General features: G+C 40.7%; 1 protein-coding gene across 3 annotated transcripts in view; it reads right to left on the bottom strand.

Moving 5' to 3' along the window:
- Nucleotides 1–16,535, bottom strand: part of LOC109430795 (G-protein coupled receptor dmsr-1) — a 505,508-nt gene that overhangs the window by 335,391 nt on the left and 153,582 nt on the right. The window lies entirely within an intron of this gene.

Raw genomic sequence — 16,535 nt, 5'->3', positions numbered from 1 at the left:
CGTTATTAGGAAGGGCGACAGCAACCCGATATAATGTTCTATTACTTGGATTAAAAGTACCGATAGACTCGAGGAAATCCATGACGCAACTCTGGTACGAGGCTGGTGAAATAGCAGCACTGACGGGGGGGGAAACCTTCCCAAAATTCAATATTCCTCCGGTAGTTATTAACTATGACCGGACAAGACCTCCATGCCGCAACATTTTTATGAACATTCCGATTGCGGTGAAGCCTATGGTGGAGAAAAAGCTTCAGGAACTTCTGGCAGCAGGGATCATTGAGAACGTAACAGACGATATGGACGATTCGTTCTGCTCGTCAGTCCTAGCAATCCCTAAAGGAAGGGATGACATAAGGCTGGTGATCGACCTTAGAGGTCCGAACAGCTATATCCAACGAACTCCCTTTCCGATGCCAAGTCTGGAGAAAATCTTGGCTGAGATAGATGGGGCGCAGTGGTTCTCGACCATCGACCTGGCCAATGCCTATTTTCACATCGAACTCGATGAGAAATGTCGCCATCTCACGAACTTTTGCACAGAGTTTGGCATGTTCCGGTGCGTTAGGCTTCCCTTTGGGTTGTGTAATGCGCCGGATATTTTCCAGGAAGTGCTACAGCGGAAAATACTCGGGGGCTGCCGTGGTGTCAAGAACTATCTAGACGATATCTTCGTTTTCGGGAGGACTCCCGAAGAGCACGATGAGAACCTAAGAGCGGTAATGGCCCGCCTTCGAGAACACAATGTAAAAATCAATGAATCCAAATGTGTTTTCAAAAGCCAAGCCGTTAAGTTCATTGGGTTTAAGATAACTCCAGAAGGGTGGCAAATTGAGGAGGAGAAAATGAGAGACATTGAGGAATTCAGAACACCGGAGACTATTGCAGAGGTTAAAAGCTTTTTGGGTCTGGTGACATTCGTCGACAAGTTCGTGCCACATCGAGCAACGCGTACCGAAAAGCTTCGAGCGTTAGCTAATGCAGATGGCTTCTACTGGTCCGAGGCAGAAGAACTAGAGTTCCAAGCCTTTAAGAAGGAGGCAGTGAAGATGATTAAAACACTGGGGTACTTCAACGGAACGGACAGGACGGAGATATTTGTCGATGCATCTGCGGTCGGCCTTGGGGCTGTTTTAGTACAGTTCAATGAGGAAGGAACGCCCCGCATCATCGCTTGCGCTTCAAAAGCGTTAACGACAACCGAGCAGAGATACCCACAAACACACCGGGAAGCTCTGGCTGTGGTGTGGGGTGTCGAGCGGTTCGCTTATTATTTGTCGAGCAGGTCATTTGTAATCAGAACCGACGCAGAGGCAAACCAGTTCATTTTTGGAGGAAAACATCGTATCGGCAAACGAGCAGTGTCCCGCGCTGAAGCTTGGGCTCTGCGGCTGCAACCATTTGATTTTTCTATCCAGCGAGTCTCAGGTGATATAGTTGCGTTTAGGTAATGTTAATGTGTTTACTTTACAGATAAGATTTTTTTATACAGGCGAACAGAACGTGGCAGACGCATTGTCAAGGCTTTTCCTGATGTCCAAAGAGGCGGAACCATTCGACGACAGTTCTGAAGATCATGTACTCTTTGCTTTGGATGCGGGAGTTATGGACATAACGCTGGCGGATATCGAGGTGGCTGCGGAAGCTGATGAAGAGTTGAAGCAAGTGGCAGAGGCTCTGGTAGATGATACATGGCCAACTGAATTGAGAAAATACGAATCCCAAAAGAAACATTTGCATAGCATCGGATCAATGATTTGCAAGGATGAAAAAAATGTCCTTCCCAGCTCATTGCGGAGAAGAGCGATGGAATCGGCACATGGCGGACATATAGGCGAAGTTGCCATGAAAAGGATCATGCGAGAGTTTTTTTGGTGGCCACGCATGGCATCAGAAACAGAGCGGTTCGTCAAAGAGTGTCAAACTTGCTGTATGTTGTCCCGTAAAAATGCTCCGGTGCCTATCTCTTCTCGTGATCTTCCCGATGGACCTTGGGATATAATCCAAATGGATTTTCTCTCCATTCCGGGCTATGGTTCCGGAGATTTCCTAACGGTGGTAGATACTTACTCTCGCTATCTTTCGGTTGTGGAGATGAGGCGAAAAACCGCAGAGGCTACTAATGCGGCACTGTGTGGTATCTTCAAGACGTGGGGCTGTCCTCGCGTTTTGCAGAGCGACAATGGGCCACCATTCAGCAGCACAACTTTTTGCTCATTCTGGGAAAATAAAGGCGTAGCGGTTCGAAAGTCGATTCCTTTGAGCCCACAATCAAATGGGCTCATAGAACGACAGAATCAATCTTTGATTAAAGCGGTATCTGCTTCCACAATAGACGGATCGAATTGGCGTTACAGCTTGGAGCAATTTGTACATAGTCATAATACGCTGATCCCACACGCAAGGCTGAGGGTTACCCCATTCGAGCTACTGGTGGGGTTTAAATATCGCGGCCAATTCCCGAGTCTTTGGAACGAATGGAACCCTAAGGAATTGGATCGTGAAAGTATTCGTGAGTTGGACGCTGAAGCAAAGCTGTACAGCAAACACTATGCCGATTCGGCACGAGGAGCAAAGGAGAGTAACATCAAGGTGGGAGATGTTGTACTAATAAGTCAACAGAAGAAAAGTAAAAGTGACCCGACATTTTCCGCTGAGCGATTCACGGTAATTACTCAAACCGGCGCAAAAGTAGTTATTATGAGCAGCAACGGAGTGCAATATGCGAGGAATGTGCAGGACGTGAAGTTGGCCCCACCGGTAGAAGATATCGACGATTCGCAGAAAGGGACTGTAGCAGAGGCGGAGACTAGCGGAGAAATGCCAATTTCTGAAGACATTTCAGGAATGCAGCCAATAGATCTACCGTCAAGCAGCACTAATACAAGGGAAAAAATCACACTTCGACAGCGTTCCGAATTAAAAAGACCCGCTAGGCTAAATGACAACTATGTATATCGTATTTATCAGTGAATCAATGATCACATTCGTTGACAGACTCATTCGTTGTCATGAAATATCATTACATTTACCATGTAAACTTCAAACATATTTTAAATGGCCCAAGATACAACCAATAAACTATTAGAAAGAGTAGAGGAGAGGAATATTGTAGTAGATTAATGTTCCTAAATAAATAAATTGGATAAGAAAAAAAAATGTAGCTAGTTTAATTTTAGAGTGCTTTATACCAAACCCAAACGTACTATAAAATGTCCGGGTAAGAAAAATGGTACGAACGGGAAACAGCAAACGAAAAAAAACTTCGAGGGGAAGGATGGTCATCTTCGTATTATTTCTCCGCAGAGAGTGTCGGTATGCGAGAGGGATTTAGGTCCAGACAGCGAACGAACGGCTTGGTCACGAGGTGAATGGATGGGCAACGACGCAAAAGACTTGGAGAGGCGCGAAAGTAGACGGCCGTTCGGCTCAAGAGTTCGGTTGGATGACGATGGGAAAATTTGAGAGAGGTGAGTGTGGAGTAGTTCGGCATCCGATTTCGGGTAGACGAAGACGACGACGTGGATAAATGTGCCGGGAGCAGATGGAGAAAGACAGCGGGTAGAGCCGCTAAACAACAGGTTGGTGGAGAAGAGGTTCGAGGTGTGTGTGTGTGTGCGGTAAAGGTGGCTGGCTGCCTTTCGGTCGGGATTGAACCAGCATCGGTCGTGCGAGAAGCAGCCGGTAGAAAAAGAGATCAGATAGCCGAGTGTGGAGAGTCTCTCTCGACAGAAATATGTTGTTCGGTACCGAGCATCGGCTGGGTTCTCTGCTGTGGCGTCAATGCGGAGAGATCATTCTGTTGGCTAATGTTAATGCGATCAGACGCATTTTTGTGAAGCGCAAAAACACCTTTCACGGATTAAAAGTTTTGGCTGATTGCGGGATTCGGCGGCTTCCAAAAATTTATTCGAAAATGGAGAAACGTCACGACAGTGAGGAAGCTTGGTTCTAAGCAGATAGAATTTGAAAGAGATTATATTTCTTTTAAAATTATGTTGGACAAAAAATGGAAATCGTTAGCATTGCAGCCTTCTACGTGGCCTAAACATCTTAAAATTAAAGAATTTGAAAATCGCAACGTTGTTTGGAAACCAAACCAATCGTGAAGAAATCGGTAATTTTGTGTTTGATTGTTGTTGGCTGTTTCATTATTTTTGTTGAAATCGGTATCTTTGTTGTGTTAGCTTATATATAAATAGTCAATTGTTTTACTCAAACTTGTTAATATTATATGAAAGATTGATTGTCATAGCCTAATCTATCAATGTTTGTGTGAACGTAGTTGTATAGCATTAAGAACACATTTTAATAAGACCAAGAATTGGTCAGTTAAAATTACAAATGAATAAATAAATAAATAAATATGAAAAAAAAAATTGTTCATGGTGTGGCTTCGGAGGTAGATTGGCTTTCTATTCCGCAAAATCGTTACTTGTTCTGTGGCTTAGTTGGTTTAAGCGCCGGTCCAGCGAATGCGGAGGCGTGTGTTCGAATCCCACGAGAACGCTATTTTTTCACAAATTTCATCTCTCAATTTTCCTAATTCAGAAGAAATATCAAGAGAATAAATAGAGAATGCTATTAAATTCCATTAAGTTATCTTAGGAGATATTCCTTAAGGAATTCATGAAATAATTCAAGAGAAAATCACGGATGATTTCTCGGTGGAGCTTCTAAGGACATTATCGTAGAAAATGCTGGAAGAGTTTTAGAAACCACGTGTGACTGAATTTCAAAAGGAACTTTAAGGGGACTCTAAGAAAGAATTTCTTGAAGAAACTCGCAAAATGCTTTTCAGCGTAAGAAATAACCAAGCCAAATCGTACAATAGCACTAAGAGAAATCCAAGAAACATTTTTGAGTGAATCTCAGAAGAATAAAGAATCCCCGTAACGTGGGTAGATCACCTTAGAATGGTGCGTTGCGGTGTTAGATCTACCAAATCAAATTTTGATCTTGATATTTACCGTATTTTTAAATATTCCAAGATCAAAGTTTGATGCTCTTTTCCTTGTGTTTTGTGGTATTTGTGTTTCAATGTACTGCTAAATAACATTTTATTTCAGCAGGATTCAGGTAAATGTATCTTACGATATAAATAATATTTTAAAAATATGTAACTGTGGCGAGCGTATCACTAATATGTAGCTTATTTGACGTACGATGTTAATATTATTTTATATTTCAGAGTATCAACCGAAGAATCTAGTAATTCAACCAAATGACGAGAGAACCAGGATGAATTGGGCAGACAACTGATTCGAAGCAGTCTAACAATGGTGTGCCTGAACGTTAACCAAGCGTATTCTTTGGAGTTTGCCCTTCCACTAACAACACCCAAATTCCCGTGACACCTAGGCCTGAGATATCGTAGAGTTGTCTACATTTTTCATAGGTGTCCAAAACTAACCATCCTTTCCCATTCCTCAGCAGTCGCAAGGACGTGGTCAGGACAGTGCTCGACCATTGGTGGATTGCGTCAGTCTTGTCTAAGAGTCAGAGATTAGTCCCAAATCTTTGTGCTTTGGTTCGGACGGGAAGGAGGCAACCCTCATAACAGCGGTCTAGGACTGTACCACTTACGAATTTGTGCGACTCGCTTAATGCTAATGCTAATGCTAATGCTAATCTCAGAAGAATAAAGAAATCGCTGAATCGCTGAACAAAAAATATGAACAAATACTGCTTGTTTCGTCTGGGGTGGACCTTGTTGTGTGGATTGGAGGGGGGGGACTCCAGGTGACGATAAAGAACAACTTTTGGATTTGAACTATATCGTCACCTGGAGTCCCCCCCCCCTCCAATCCACACAACAAGGTCCACCCCAGACGAAACATGGTGCCGTGACCAGGATTGATCGCTGGAGCGATCTCGAACCGACAACCCCAGGACCCAGGAAGAAGACGATGAAGACAACGGACCATCCATCCATCCTCCGGACAGGCATGTCCATCCGAGCCGGCGAGCTCATCCAAGCAAAACCCGGACCGGCGTGTCCATTCCACGGATCGGTGAATCCTCCTTACGGACCAGTGCAATTTCCATCCGTACCCGTATCCAATTCCGGACCGGTGTGTCCACATCAAGCAACCTATCTACCTACCACGATCATCGGCATCCTACCTGCGGCTGTGGCAGAAAAATTCAAAGACCGATATCAAAACAGCACACGCTTGGATTGGAATCAATGGGGCACGTTCGGTGTAGTACTAGATTTGTAGTAATGAGCTGAATTTTAGTATGGTGAGAAGGTCAGTTCTCTGTTTCTGCAATGAAATGGTACAAAAAGCGTGGGTATTATCATTCGTTGCCTAATTTGATGCCGTTTGAGCAAAACTTTGGATAACTATGTTGTTTATGTTGCAAGAAATGGAGAAAACAACAACACTGTTGCCCAAAGTTTAGCTCAAACAGCATCAAATTAGGCAAGGAATCATAATACCCACGCTTTTTGCACCATTTCAGTGCAGAAACGAAGAATAGGACAGATTGGCGATGTACTAGATTTGTAGTAATGAGCTGAATTTTAGTATGGTGAGAATGTCAATTCTTCGTTTCTGCAGTGAAATGGTGCAAAAAGCGTGGGTATTACGATTCTTTGCCTAATTTGATGCTGTTTGAGCAAAACTTTGGACAACAGTGTTGTTGGTTTCCCCATTTCTTGCAAAATAAACAACATAGTTATGCAAAGTTTTGCTCAAACAGCATCAAATTAGGCAAGGAATAATAATACCCACGCTGTTTGTACCATTTCATTGCAGAAACAGAGAACTGACCTTCTCACCATACTAAAATTCAGCTCATTACTACAAATCTAGTACTACACCGAACGTGCCCCATTGACCTTCTCACCATACTAAAATTCAGCTCATTACTACAAATCTAGTACTTCACCGATCTGTCCTATTAGCCAGAGATGACGCCGACGACGGGTCGAGATCGAACACTGCTATTATTTTAAACACTTTCACAATGTAATTAACTATTTTAAAAGGGCTCAGAAAAAAATATAAGTTTTGCTATGACAAAATTGACCATATTTATAGTTCGCTGGCAATTCTTCTTCTTTTTTTTTAATGGCTCTACGTCCCCATCGGGACTTGGCCTGCCTCACTCCACCTGCCTCACTCCAACTTAGTGTTCTTTGAGCACTACCACAGTTATTAATTGAAGGGCTTTTTTTGCCTGCCATTGCGTGAGTTTGTATATTGTGATGCAAGCACAATGATACTCTATGCCCAGGGAGTCGAGAAAATCTTCCCGACTGGAACGGGAATCGATCCCGCCGTCTCCGGATTGGCGATCCATAGTAGAGCTTCCAATTTCGGGAAGGATTTCCCGGGAAATGAAATTTCCCGGGATTCCCGAATCCCGGGAAATAAATTATTGTATCCCGGGTTTCCCGATTTTCCCGGTTATTTTTTTCATTATCCTTTTCAATTGAAAAGGTTCACACTAGGGAGCTATCTTTAACATAATTACTCAATATTTCAAACTAATCGTATATTTTTGATTCAAATCAATTTTGACGGCAATAACCCATACCCCGGTGGGTAGATACAGCTCTATTTGTTTCGTTTTTTACAACTTTGATTTAGAAAAGAAGCAAAACAACCCATGTTCGATTAATAAACATACGTATTCTAAACATTGAACCAAAAAATAGGTGTTTTTGATTCTCCGTGTTTGTGACTCTTTATTAGAGTGACTCCACTAGCAATTAACTGTCAAACAACACATTTGTTTGTTTTCATTCATCATCGGCGGCGGACGTGGAAGCTGTTGTCAACACGGTTTTCAATCGTTATTGTTTCGATTTCAACCAAATTAAATTGTTGTCCCGGTTCACACGTGACCAGCGAAGAAATCAGATTCAAGGTGAGAAGCTGTGAAATTTGTTTTACCTGTTGATAATAATATTTGCGAATATCGTGCACAGGATGGCAGATATTTGGCGATATTTCAAAAAACTTCCTTCGGACGCAGAAAAAGCGGAATGCCTTCGCTGTTCTCAAATCCTCAAGTGCAAAGGATCATCGACTAGCGGTTTGCTGAGGCACCTTGAAGTGAAGCACAATGTATCATGCAAACGTAAGGAACAAGGATCGACCGAGCAGTCACCTTCTACTTCAAATCCTAAGGTATCAGCTGTTCCCTCAATGTTGGCTTTCGTGAAACGACGCTCGCTGAACGAAGAATTAGCTCGTTTGGTAGCCAACGACGGTTTCTCTGTCAATGGCATTACGAAGAGTGAATTCATACGGCAATCATTCGCCAATAAAGGAATGAAAATGCCGAACAGCCAAACAACTGTAATGAAGCTAATTCGCGATTTTTACGATGAAGCCAAGTGTAAGACCATGCAGGAAATCCAAAAACGTTTTACGGACGACCAGATGGTAAGTTTAACATTGGATGAGTGGACCAGCGTCAGCAACAAGCGATATCTGAATATAAACATACATTTTATGGATGGATACATGATCAATCTTGGATTAGTCGCAGTATCCGGGTCGTTGCCAGCTGAGAGAATCGTGGAAGAAGTGAAAAAGGCTTTGAAAAGTCTCGATATCAAACCAGATAATGTTTTTGGAGCAACAACTGATGGAGCAGCTGTCATGATCAAATTCGGATAGTCTTCGGGATATTGGCATCAGCTGTGCTACAATCATGGTCTACATTAGGCAGTATGCGACGTTTTGTAAGAACGCTCCTGCGAGTGCTGATTCGGAATCATCAGATGAGGAAGAGGCAGATGATAATTACGGATCCAATGATGACGAATTGGACCTCGATGGTGATGAGTTGGGCGATAAAGGTAAACTTAACGTTAAATGGTATGTATGTCTCAATGAGTTGTAATTATTTCAACCTTATAGGGCTCTACATGAGCAGTTTTTCCGGGACTTTGAAGCAGATCCGAAAGGTGATCAAAGTGTTCCGGAAAAGCCCAGTGAAAAACGCTGTGCTTCAAGAAAAAGTTGTTAAAGCATTTGGAAAACCATTGAAACTATTGCCAGATGTGAAAACTCGATGGAATAGTACCTACACTATGCTTGAGCGTTTTTTGATGGTTTGGCAGTGTGTTCAAGAAACGCTTGAGGAACTTAATCAGAGCTACTATTTGTCGAGTAAGGAAGTGCAGGCAATTCGGAATCTAATGAATGCGTTGCAGCCGATTAAATTAGCTTCGGATGCTCTTGGACGACGTGATGCCACTATTTTGACCGCCGAAGGAACCCTCAGTTTTTTGTTCAATAAGCTCAAACAACAAAGCACGCCGATTGCCGACGAGCTTTACGGCGCAATCTTGCGGCGAATCGGAGAGAGGCGTAACAAAGAACTGGTGTCAGTGATGCGATTTCTGAATAACAGAAGCACCTCCTCTAGCACTGAGCTACCTGTTCTCGCCAGGACGCTGCTGTTAAAGTTCATCAGGAAAGAGTGCAGCAAGTTGGTAAAGGTGATGCCGGCCCAGGAACTCACGGATACTCGAAACAGTGCTCATCAGGGTACATCAAATTGCACGCTAGAAGAAGAGCTGGAAAGTGCAATTCAAGAGTTTGCTGAACCAAATTCTTCGACTGCTGAATCCTGCGATCTGAGCAAGATTTTGCAGAAAGAGCTGACGTTATTTGAACTCAACGGAAAGCTTACGCAGAACCTGCAAGGACTTCTTGATCATATGAAGACACTGAAACCGACCTCAACGGACAGCGAGAGAATTTTCTCATCCTCTACAAACATTTGCAGCAAAACCCGTTCAAGTATTTCAGATCAAAATCTCAACATCTTGTGTTTCTTGAAATCGTACTTTAAACGTATTGACGGTAAAGTGTAAACCTTAAATTTCGCCTAAGTTGATATGTTTTGCACAGTCCACAATCGGAAATGAATTCACACGATGGCTGTTAAACTATTTTATTAAATAAAAACACATTTCTCGTTTAAATTTGATTTTTTTTATTTCCCGGACGGGAAATCGTTAAATTCTTTCCCGTTTCCCGGGAAGCTGAATCCCGGGAAAATTGAAAGCCCTAATCCATAGCCTTAAACACTAGGCTAACTGGAGACCCAGTTCGCTGTCAATGTTTTGGCTCAGTCGGTCATAGGAGAACAAAAATACAGAATGTCAAAGCTGACTATTTTGTATGAAAATTAGCTTTCACTGCTATTTTTATGAACACAGTTGTATGTAGCTTTAACAGAATGGTTACTCAGGTATTGTTTCAAAGTTGTTCAATTAGATAAACTTTGCATTAAAATCACCTTATTTTTAACAATGGCGCATTTCAGATCAGTGTCCTCCATGTCCAGTCATAAAATCTGCAACATTGCTTTCCTTTTGCTAGAAATTGACTGCCACGGCTGTAACATGTTGGCAAAATCTGTTCTCTTCTCTTCACGTCTTTTGCCTTCCACCAAGCACGCTCCCATTGCGTACACAGCACAGTATAGCTGTCACATTACGTGTGTAGATAATTTACATGAATAACGAAAACACCAGGAAATGGCAGTGAAGCTTGTGCACTTGTCACGAAATTAGATTTCTCTTGTAGCGCGGGAGCATCACTGAACATTAAAAACACCGCCCGTCGCGTTGCTGGGGTATTCCATGAAGGGTCGCGAATTGGTTCCCTACGACCGATTTCAATTAGGCTGAGGCAGTTACACACCGTTCTGCCAATTAATAATTTATATTGTTTGGCGTTGTGAGTTTCCCAAATCATGATTAATTATCCAACATTATATACATATTGTTTCTCTGTGCATATTATATCAGCATTAAATCGATGTATATTGCTGTATCAGAACCTACATGATCAGTGCAATGTTAATATGTATACTTTAATGTTAAATGTTAAGTGATGGAAGAGCCTATATTACTGAAGCGTTAAAACGCGCAGGTATTCAGTAAGATTATACTGAGCGTGACAGGTTTTTCTTTTAAGTATAAATTTATACGAATAACCTTATAAGGTTAACAACAGCGAAAATGTTTATTTTCATTATGGAACATGGAATCGCTCTCGGCAGGAAGTTTTATCATCATGCTCACAAATCCCCCTGGTGGACAACAGTATGCTTTTGCGCTTGAAATGGAGCACGTTTAAACGTCTCCGAATGGGAGAACATCAAAAAATTTCTCCGAAATGGGAAAGCTGAAATGGGAAGATTCTGAATTTGTAATGAGATGTGCCTTTTGATTGAATTTGATATAAATGTGCCTTTATGAATTTTGTGCGCCGTGTATTCGTTTGTTTTTGGGGGATCGTGGTTGAAAAGAAATGTGTCTTTTGAGGGAAAACTGATTCCTCGAGGAATACACAGGAAGCACAGGGATTCAAAATATCTGCAGTGAAACATATGCTTGTCTCAACTATATAATAATTTAATTTTCAGGAAATAAATACAAACTTCTAGTTAATCTATAAAACCTGCCGTCTCCACATGGGTGATTACCTAGACATCAAGAAGACGATATATACAAAATATAAAGAAGTGCCAAAGCCAAAGTTCAAACCTTGACAATCCTTCCGGGGGTTTCTCCCGCGATTCCTACAGGGATAGCTATTAGCGTTTCTTTTGGGAAATTTTTAAGAATTCTAATGAAACTCTTCTATGCAAGCCCTAAAAATTGCCATAGAAGTTCTTGATGGCTTCCTTCTCGAAGATCGAGCTGGTTCTGGTGTCCACTCTCATGAGCTAAGATGATGAACTGCTCCACCGGTCTCAATCTGTTGAACAGAAAACGTGTCATAATTTTATATTTTAGGATTTTTTGGCTTTTCAGTCCGATTGTGAGATCAAAAACAACCTTATGTTCTCTTACTCCGACGTTTCGATCCGTATAATTTTATAGCCAAGTTGAGGAGTGTTACTGTTATTCCTCGCCTCGGTGAACAGGATAAACGAGGCCCTCCAGCCTGATAGCAGGTAGTTGTTATTCTTCCCATATCTTCCAGTAAACCTCGTCTGAAGAGTTCAATCGGTAGTACGTCACTCCCAGCAGCCTTACTGTTATTTAGCCGTTTTCACCTCATCTAGCGTCGGGGAGTCCAGAGCTTGCCCATCGTCACTAATGCTTAATCTCTTTGTCGACGCGTTCACTTGCTCTCCATTCAACAAAGTCTCGAGGTGCTCTCTCCAACTGGTAGCTAGGTTCAATCACAGACAAACAGACGTAACACTCTTCATAACGTCTTGGCACAAGCATTTTAACGATCACTTCAAATATTATTTGATTTCCGCGATCCTTCCACTTCGCTCAAGTGTTCGATCGCTTTGACGTTTGTCAGTGTACACGTTGCTGAATGATGCAAACAATAATTACAGGATTACAGGCGAATTGTGTAGTACAGGTCGAACTCGTTTATCCGGAGACCAGTGCTTGCAAAATGAAGCGTTTTCCCCTGGACGAAGCAAAATTTGCTCCTCTTTGACCGACGCTGTTCAACCCAGAGCGGTAGCTGTATACCTTCATTGGCTAACATGCTTCAGAAGCAAGTGGGAGCATGAGCAATCAATTTTATTACTGAGAGTGAGAAACGGTGGTTCATATGCGTGGAGGCTCTCTGAATCTTTCTCTTCGCCGGCGTATACGGCAATGAATATACTTAGTTTTTATCCCGTTATTACAGTGCAAATAACATAAATTCAAATTAAATCGATTACAATAGTCACGTACAACATTCCCATATCAACAGAATGATTGTTTTTACGAATTTTGAGCAACAAATAAAACCACTGAATCATTTCCCCATCTTCACACTCACCGCAGCAACTGAGCATGAACGATCACCAGTCAGTTTGCTTCACAAGCGAACCGACCGATGAGGTACAGCAGTCACAGTTGGTTCGGGTTTTCTTCGCTCCCTTTGCGTATTCGTTCGTAGTGGTTGCTGGCGCTGATACAGGGGATACTCAAAATAACTAGGACAGGTAAAATTTTCACTTTTCAAAAAATGTTCAACTCGATGTAACTTTTCGAAAAGGGCATCAAATATTCTCAAATTTTTACTGTGAGTTCATCAACTAGTTGTATATCAGTGGTCAAAATTTGGGAAGGATCGAGCCATTCCACACGAAGCTATAAAGGTTCTAGAAAAAGTCATAATTATCCGATAGCCAACTTTGAACTGTTATATCTCCGGATTCAATGAACCGAATGCAATGAAATTTTGATCATTTATGACTAATATTATGAACTTTGGGAAACAGTTTACTTAATTTGAAATTATTAATAAGAAAAAAAGTTATTACGGTTAGAATAAGTGTATGTTTTTTTAGTATATTTATCTATTTTTCATATGCATCCCATTACTTTTTCAATTTAATGCCGGTTATTTTGTTACTTCCTTTCAAAACATATTCATATTGAAGTTAATTAGAGGGAATTTAAATGAACTATAATTACTATCTTGAATTTTGAAACGATGATGAAATTTTGGATAAATTGGTGGTATATTAGAAAAATAATCCAATCGTAATTATTTTCTTCCGTGTAAAGAATTTTAAGTTTAGTCAAAAGTTTTTAATAGCTCATTATATAAGTCATAAATGATCAAAATTTCATTGCATTCGGTTAATTGAATCCGGAGATATAACAACTCAAAGTTGGCTATCGGATAATTATACCTTTTTCTATAACCTTTATAACTTCGTGTAGAATGGCTCGATCTTTTCCAAATAATGTACTACTGATACACAACTAGTTGATGAACTTACAGTAAAAATTTGAGAATATTTGATGCCCTTTTCGAAAAGTTACAGCGAGTTGAACATTTTTTTAAAAGTGAAAATTTTACCTATCCCAGTTATTTTGAGTATCCCCTGTAGCTGGTCGTTTTCTTCATATTCACTCAGATTCAAGCGCTGCCGGAGACTCAAAAAAAAAAAAAAAACTTCACTCCGGATAATCAAATCACTCGGATAATCGAGCCAATCGTTTTTTTTTTTCGTTTGCTTTTAGCTATCTCGTATTGGTGATACTTCTTTGATGTTCTATTTGCGGGTGAAAATTTATACCACAGACAAATAGACGCCTCGCTCTACTCACTTTCTATAATTCATCTGTTTAACAATTAGTTCGAATCTTTGTTCAAATCAAATACTCTGTTGATCGCAAATCGCTTGCTCACGGCGTTATCGTCGGTGTTGATTGATGTTCACTCACTATCGCCACCTTGTGAGCGTTTTGCGAAACACAGTATGATTAGAATTGGGTGTTTGGGTTTTCGTGACTTTGAAGCTTTTTTCTAAATTTCTGAAAAAGCAGCCGCTATTCAAGTTCCTTGTGCAAAATGTGGCGCATCCTAATCAGAATCATGACACAGGTCGGTTGCCTGTAGTAGAACTGGAATCTGTACTCTTAACCACGGGTTTAGAATTTCCACTAAGTTTGTGTTTAAGCCGTATTTTTTTTTCCTTCAAAAAGAATATGTTGTCCTACAGTGATAAACTTTGGTCGCAACCTGAACGGAACGCCTCTCCCAATCCGAACAGGTTTAATTTCTTCTATTGAATCGTATCAACTTTCGCTACCAATAATATTGTTAATCATACCTTCTTCTCTAGAGGATTCCTCTATAAATTCCATCTGGGGATTCCATCAGGAATTTCTGCAGTGGATTCCTCCACGAAATGCTTTTGGAGATTCCTCCAGAAACTCCTTTGGAGTTTCCAGAAATTCTATCTACGGACTCCTACACTATTTGAGAGTTTCACCAGCAATTCAATGTGGGGAGTGCATCAGAATATTTTTCTTAGAATTCCTGTACAAGCTCCATCTATTGATAGTTTCAGGAATTCTTCATGTTGATTTTTCAAGATTTGTTATGGCAATTCCTCCAGAATTTCCTCTTGCAGATTCTTCTAGAATCTTCTTGCATGGATTAATCCTGGCATTCCATCTGGAGATTGCTTCAGGAAGAAAACACATCGGGTGATTCCCTTAAAAACTTTCAGTAGGAATTCATGGAGGTTTGTATCCTATAAAAAAATCTAGAAAAAAAACAGTAGGATTTCTTGCTTGAATTCTTGGCAGATTTCCGGAAGGAGTTTTTGGATGAATCCCAATAAAAATCTGTGAGAAATACCTAAGACTATTCTGAAGGGAATCCAACAGAAGCCCATCGATAAATTCCTGTAGAAATTCACCAGAATGAATTTCAACGAAAATTCCTTGACAAATTTCAGAGGATTTTCCTGGAAGAATACTCCGGGTAAACTCTTAGAACGAAAAAAAAAACTCTTGAAATTTGTTATAAGTTCAAAAAGAGCTCCTGGGCGCCAAGTAACTCCTACAGGACTTTCAGAAAGAATTCATGGAACATTTCCAAAATGATTTCCAGGAAGGGTGCCAGAAGGAAGTTCTTTAAGTTTTCTTAATTTCTGGGGAATTTTTAGCAGGAAGTCTTGGAGGATTCTCAAACAGAAATCCTGGTGGAAACGCAAAATAAGATCTTGGATGATTACCAGAAAGCACTCCTGCAGGATTTTCAGAAGAAGTTCTTAGAGGAATCCCAGTAAAAAAAATCCGGAAGAAATTCTAAAGAAGATTCTGGGGGGAATCTAGCAGAAGCCCATGGAATTCCAGAAGAAATTCTGTAGGAATAGAATACCAAAAGAACTACAGGAGAAAGTCCTGGACAAATCCCAGAAGGGTTTCCCGGAAGAGTACCAGGAATAAAACTCTTTCTAGAATCTCAAATGGAACTACTGATGGAATCCCAAAACAAAACAAAAAATACATTTGGACGAATCCCAGGACGATATTCTAAAAGACTTTGTAGAGATTCCATAAAATATTCCATAAAATAACGTATTTTTTATACAATTAGGTATCATAATGACCCACTTTTACGTACCGATTCATTATGCAACTGAAATGAATTGCATAAAGAAAAATAGTTGCATAATGGTTCATTACAGCACTGATTTGCGTTGCGTAATGAACCATTACAGCACTGTTTTCAGTTTTGACCAACTTCTTAATACTTTCTGGGCGCCAGTTTGAAAAATTGACAACTGCACAGTATAACCTGCCATGATCAGATTTTATAAGGCATGGCTGTGAACATTAGTGTGTAGTTTGATGAGAAAGTTTTGTTAAAGAATATCCACAATTGATAATTTATGAAATTGCAAAAAAATGTTGTACGCAACTTAGCGCAGAACTCGACTTTTACAGCACTCGTCGTAATTATCCAACTCGGCAAGCCTCGTTGGATAAGTGTACGACTCGTGCTGTAAAAATCTTCATTCTGCACCTTGTTGCGTAAACTACTATTACAGCACTGCTACTTAGTTTGGTGTGGGAAAGTAGACCTTTTCCTGGCAGATTTACGTGAGGTAAAACAGCCTATTACGATGAGAATTTGCAAAAAGTTCATTATGGAACTCATTCGAGTTGCATTATGAACATTATGCAACTCAAATGAGTTGTATAATAAAAAATCATTGCATAGAATTTTGTGTGGAACTCGTTGCAAACTCGATTTTTCAACACTCTTCGTATTTATCCATCTCAA

Source organism: Aedes albopictus, chromosome 2 (assembly GCF_035046485.1).
Source record: "Aedes albopictus strain Foshan chromosome 2, AalbF5, whole genome shotgun sequence".
Taxonomy (NCBI): Eukaryota; Metazoa; Arthropoda; class Insecta; order Diptera; family Culicidae; genus Aedes; species Aedes albopictus.
Note: the sequence above shows the minus strand (reverse complement) of the source record. Positions and strands in the feature narration are given on the sequence as shown.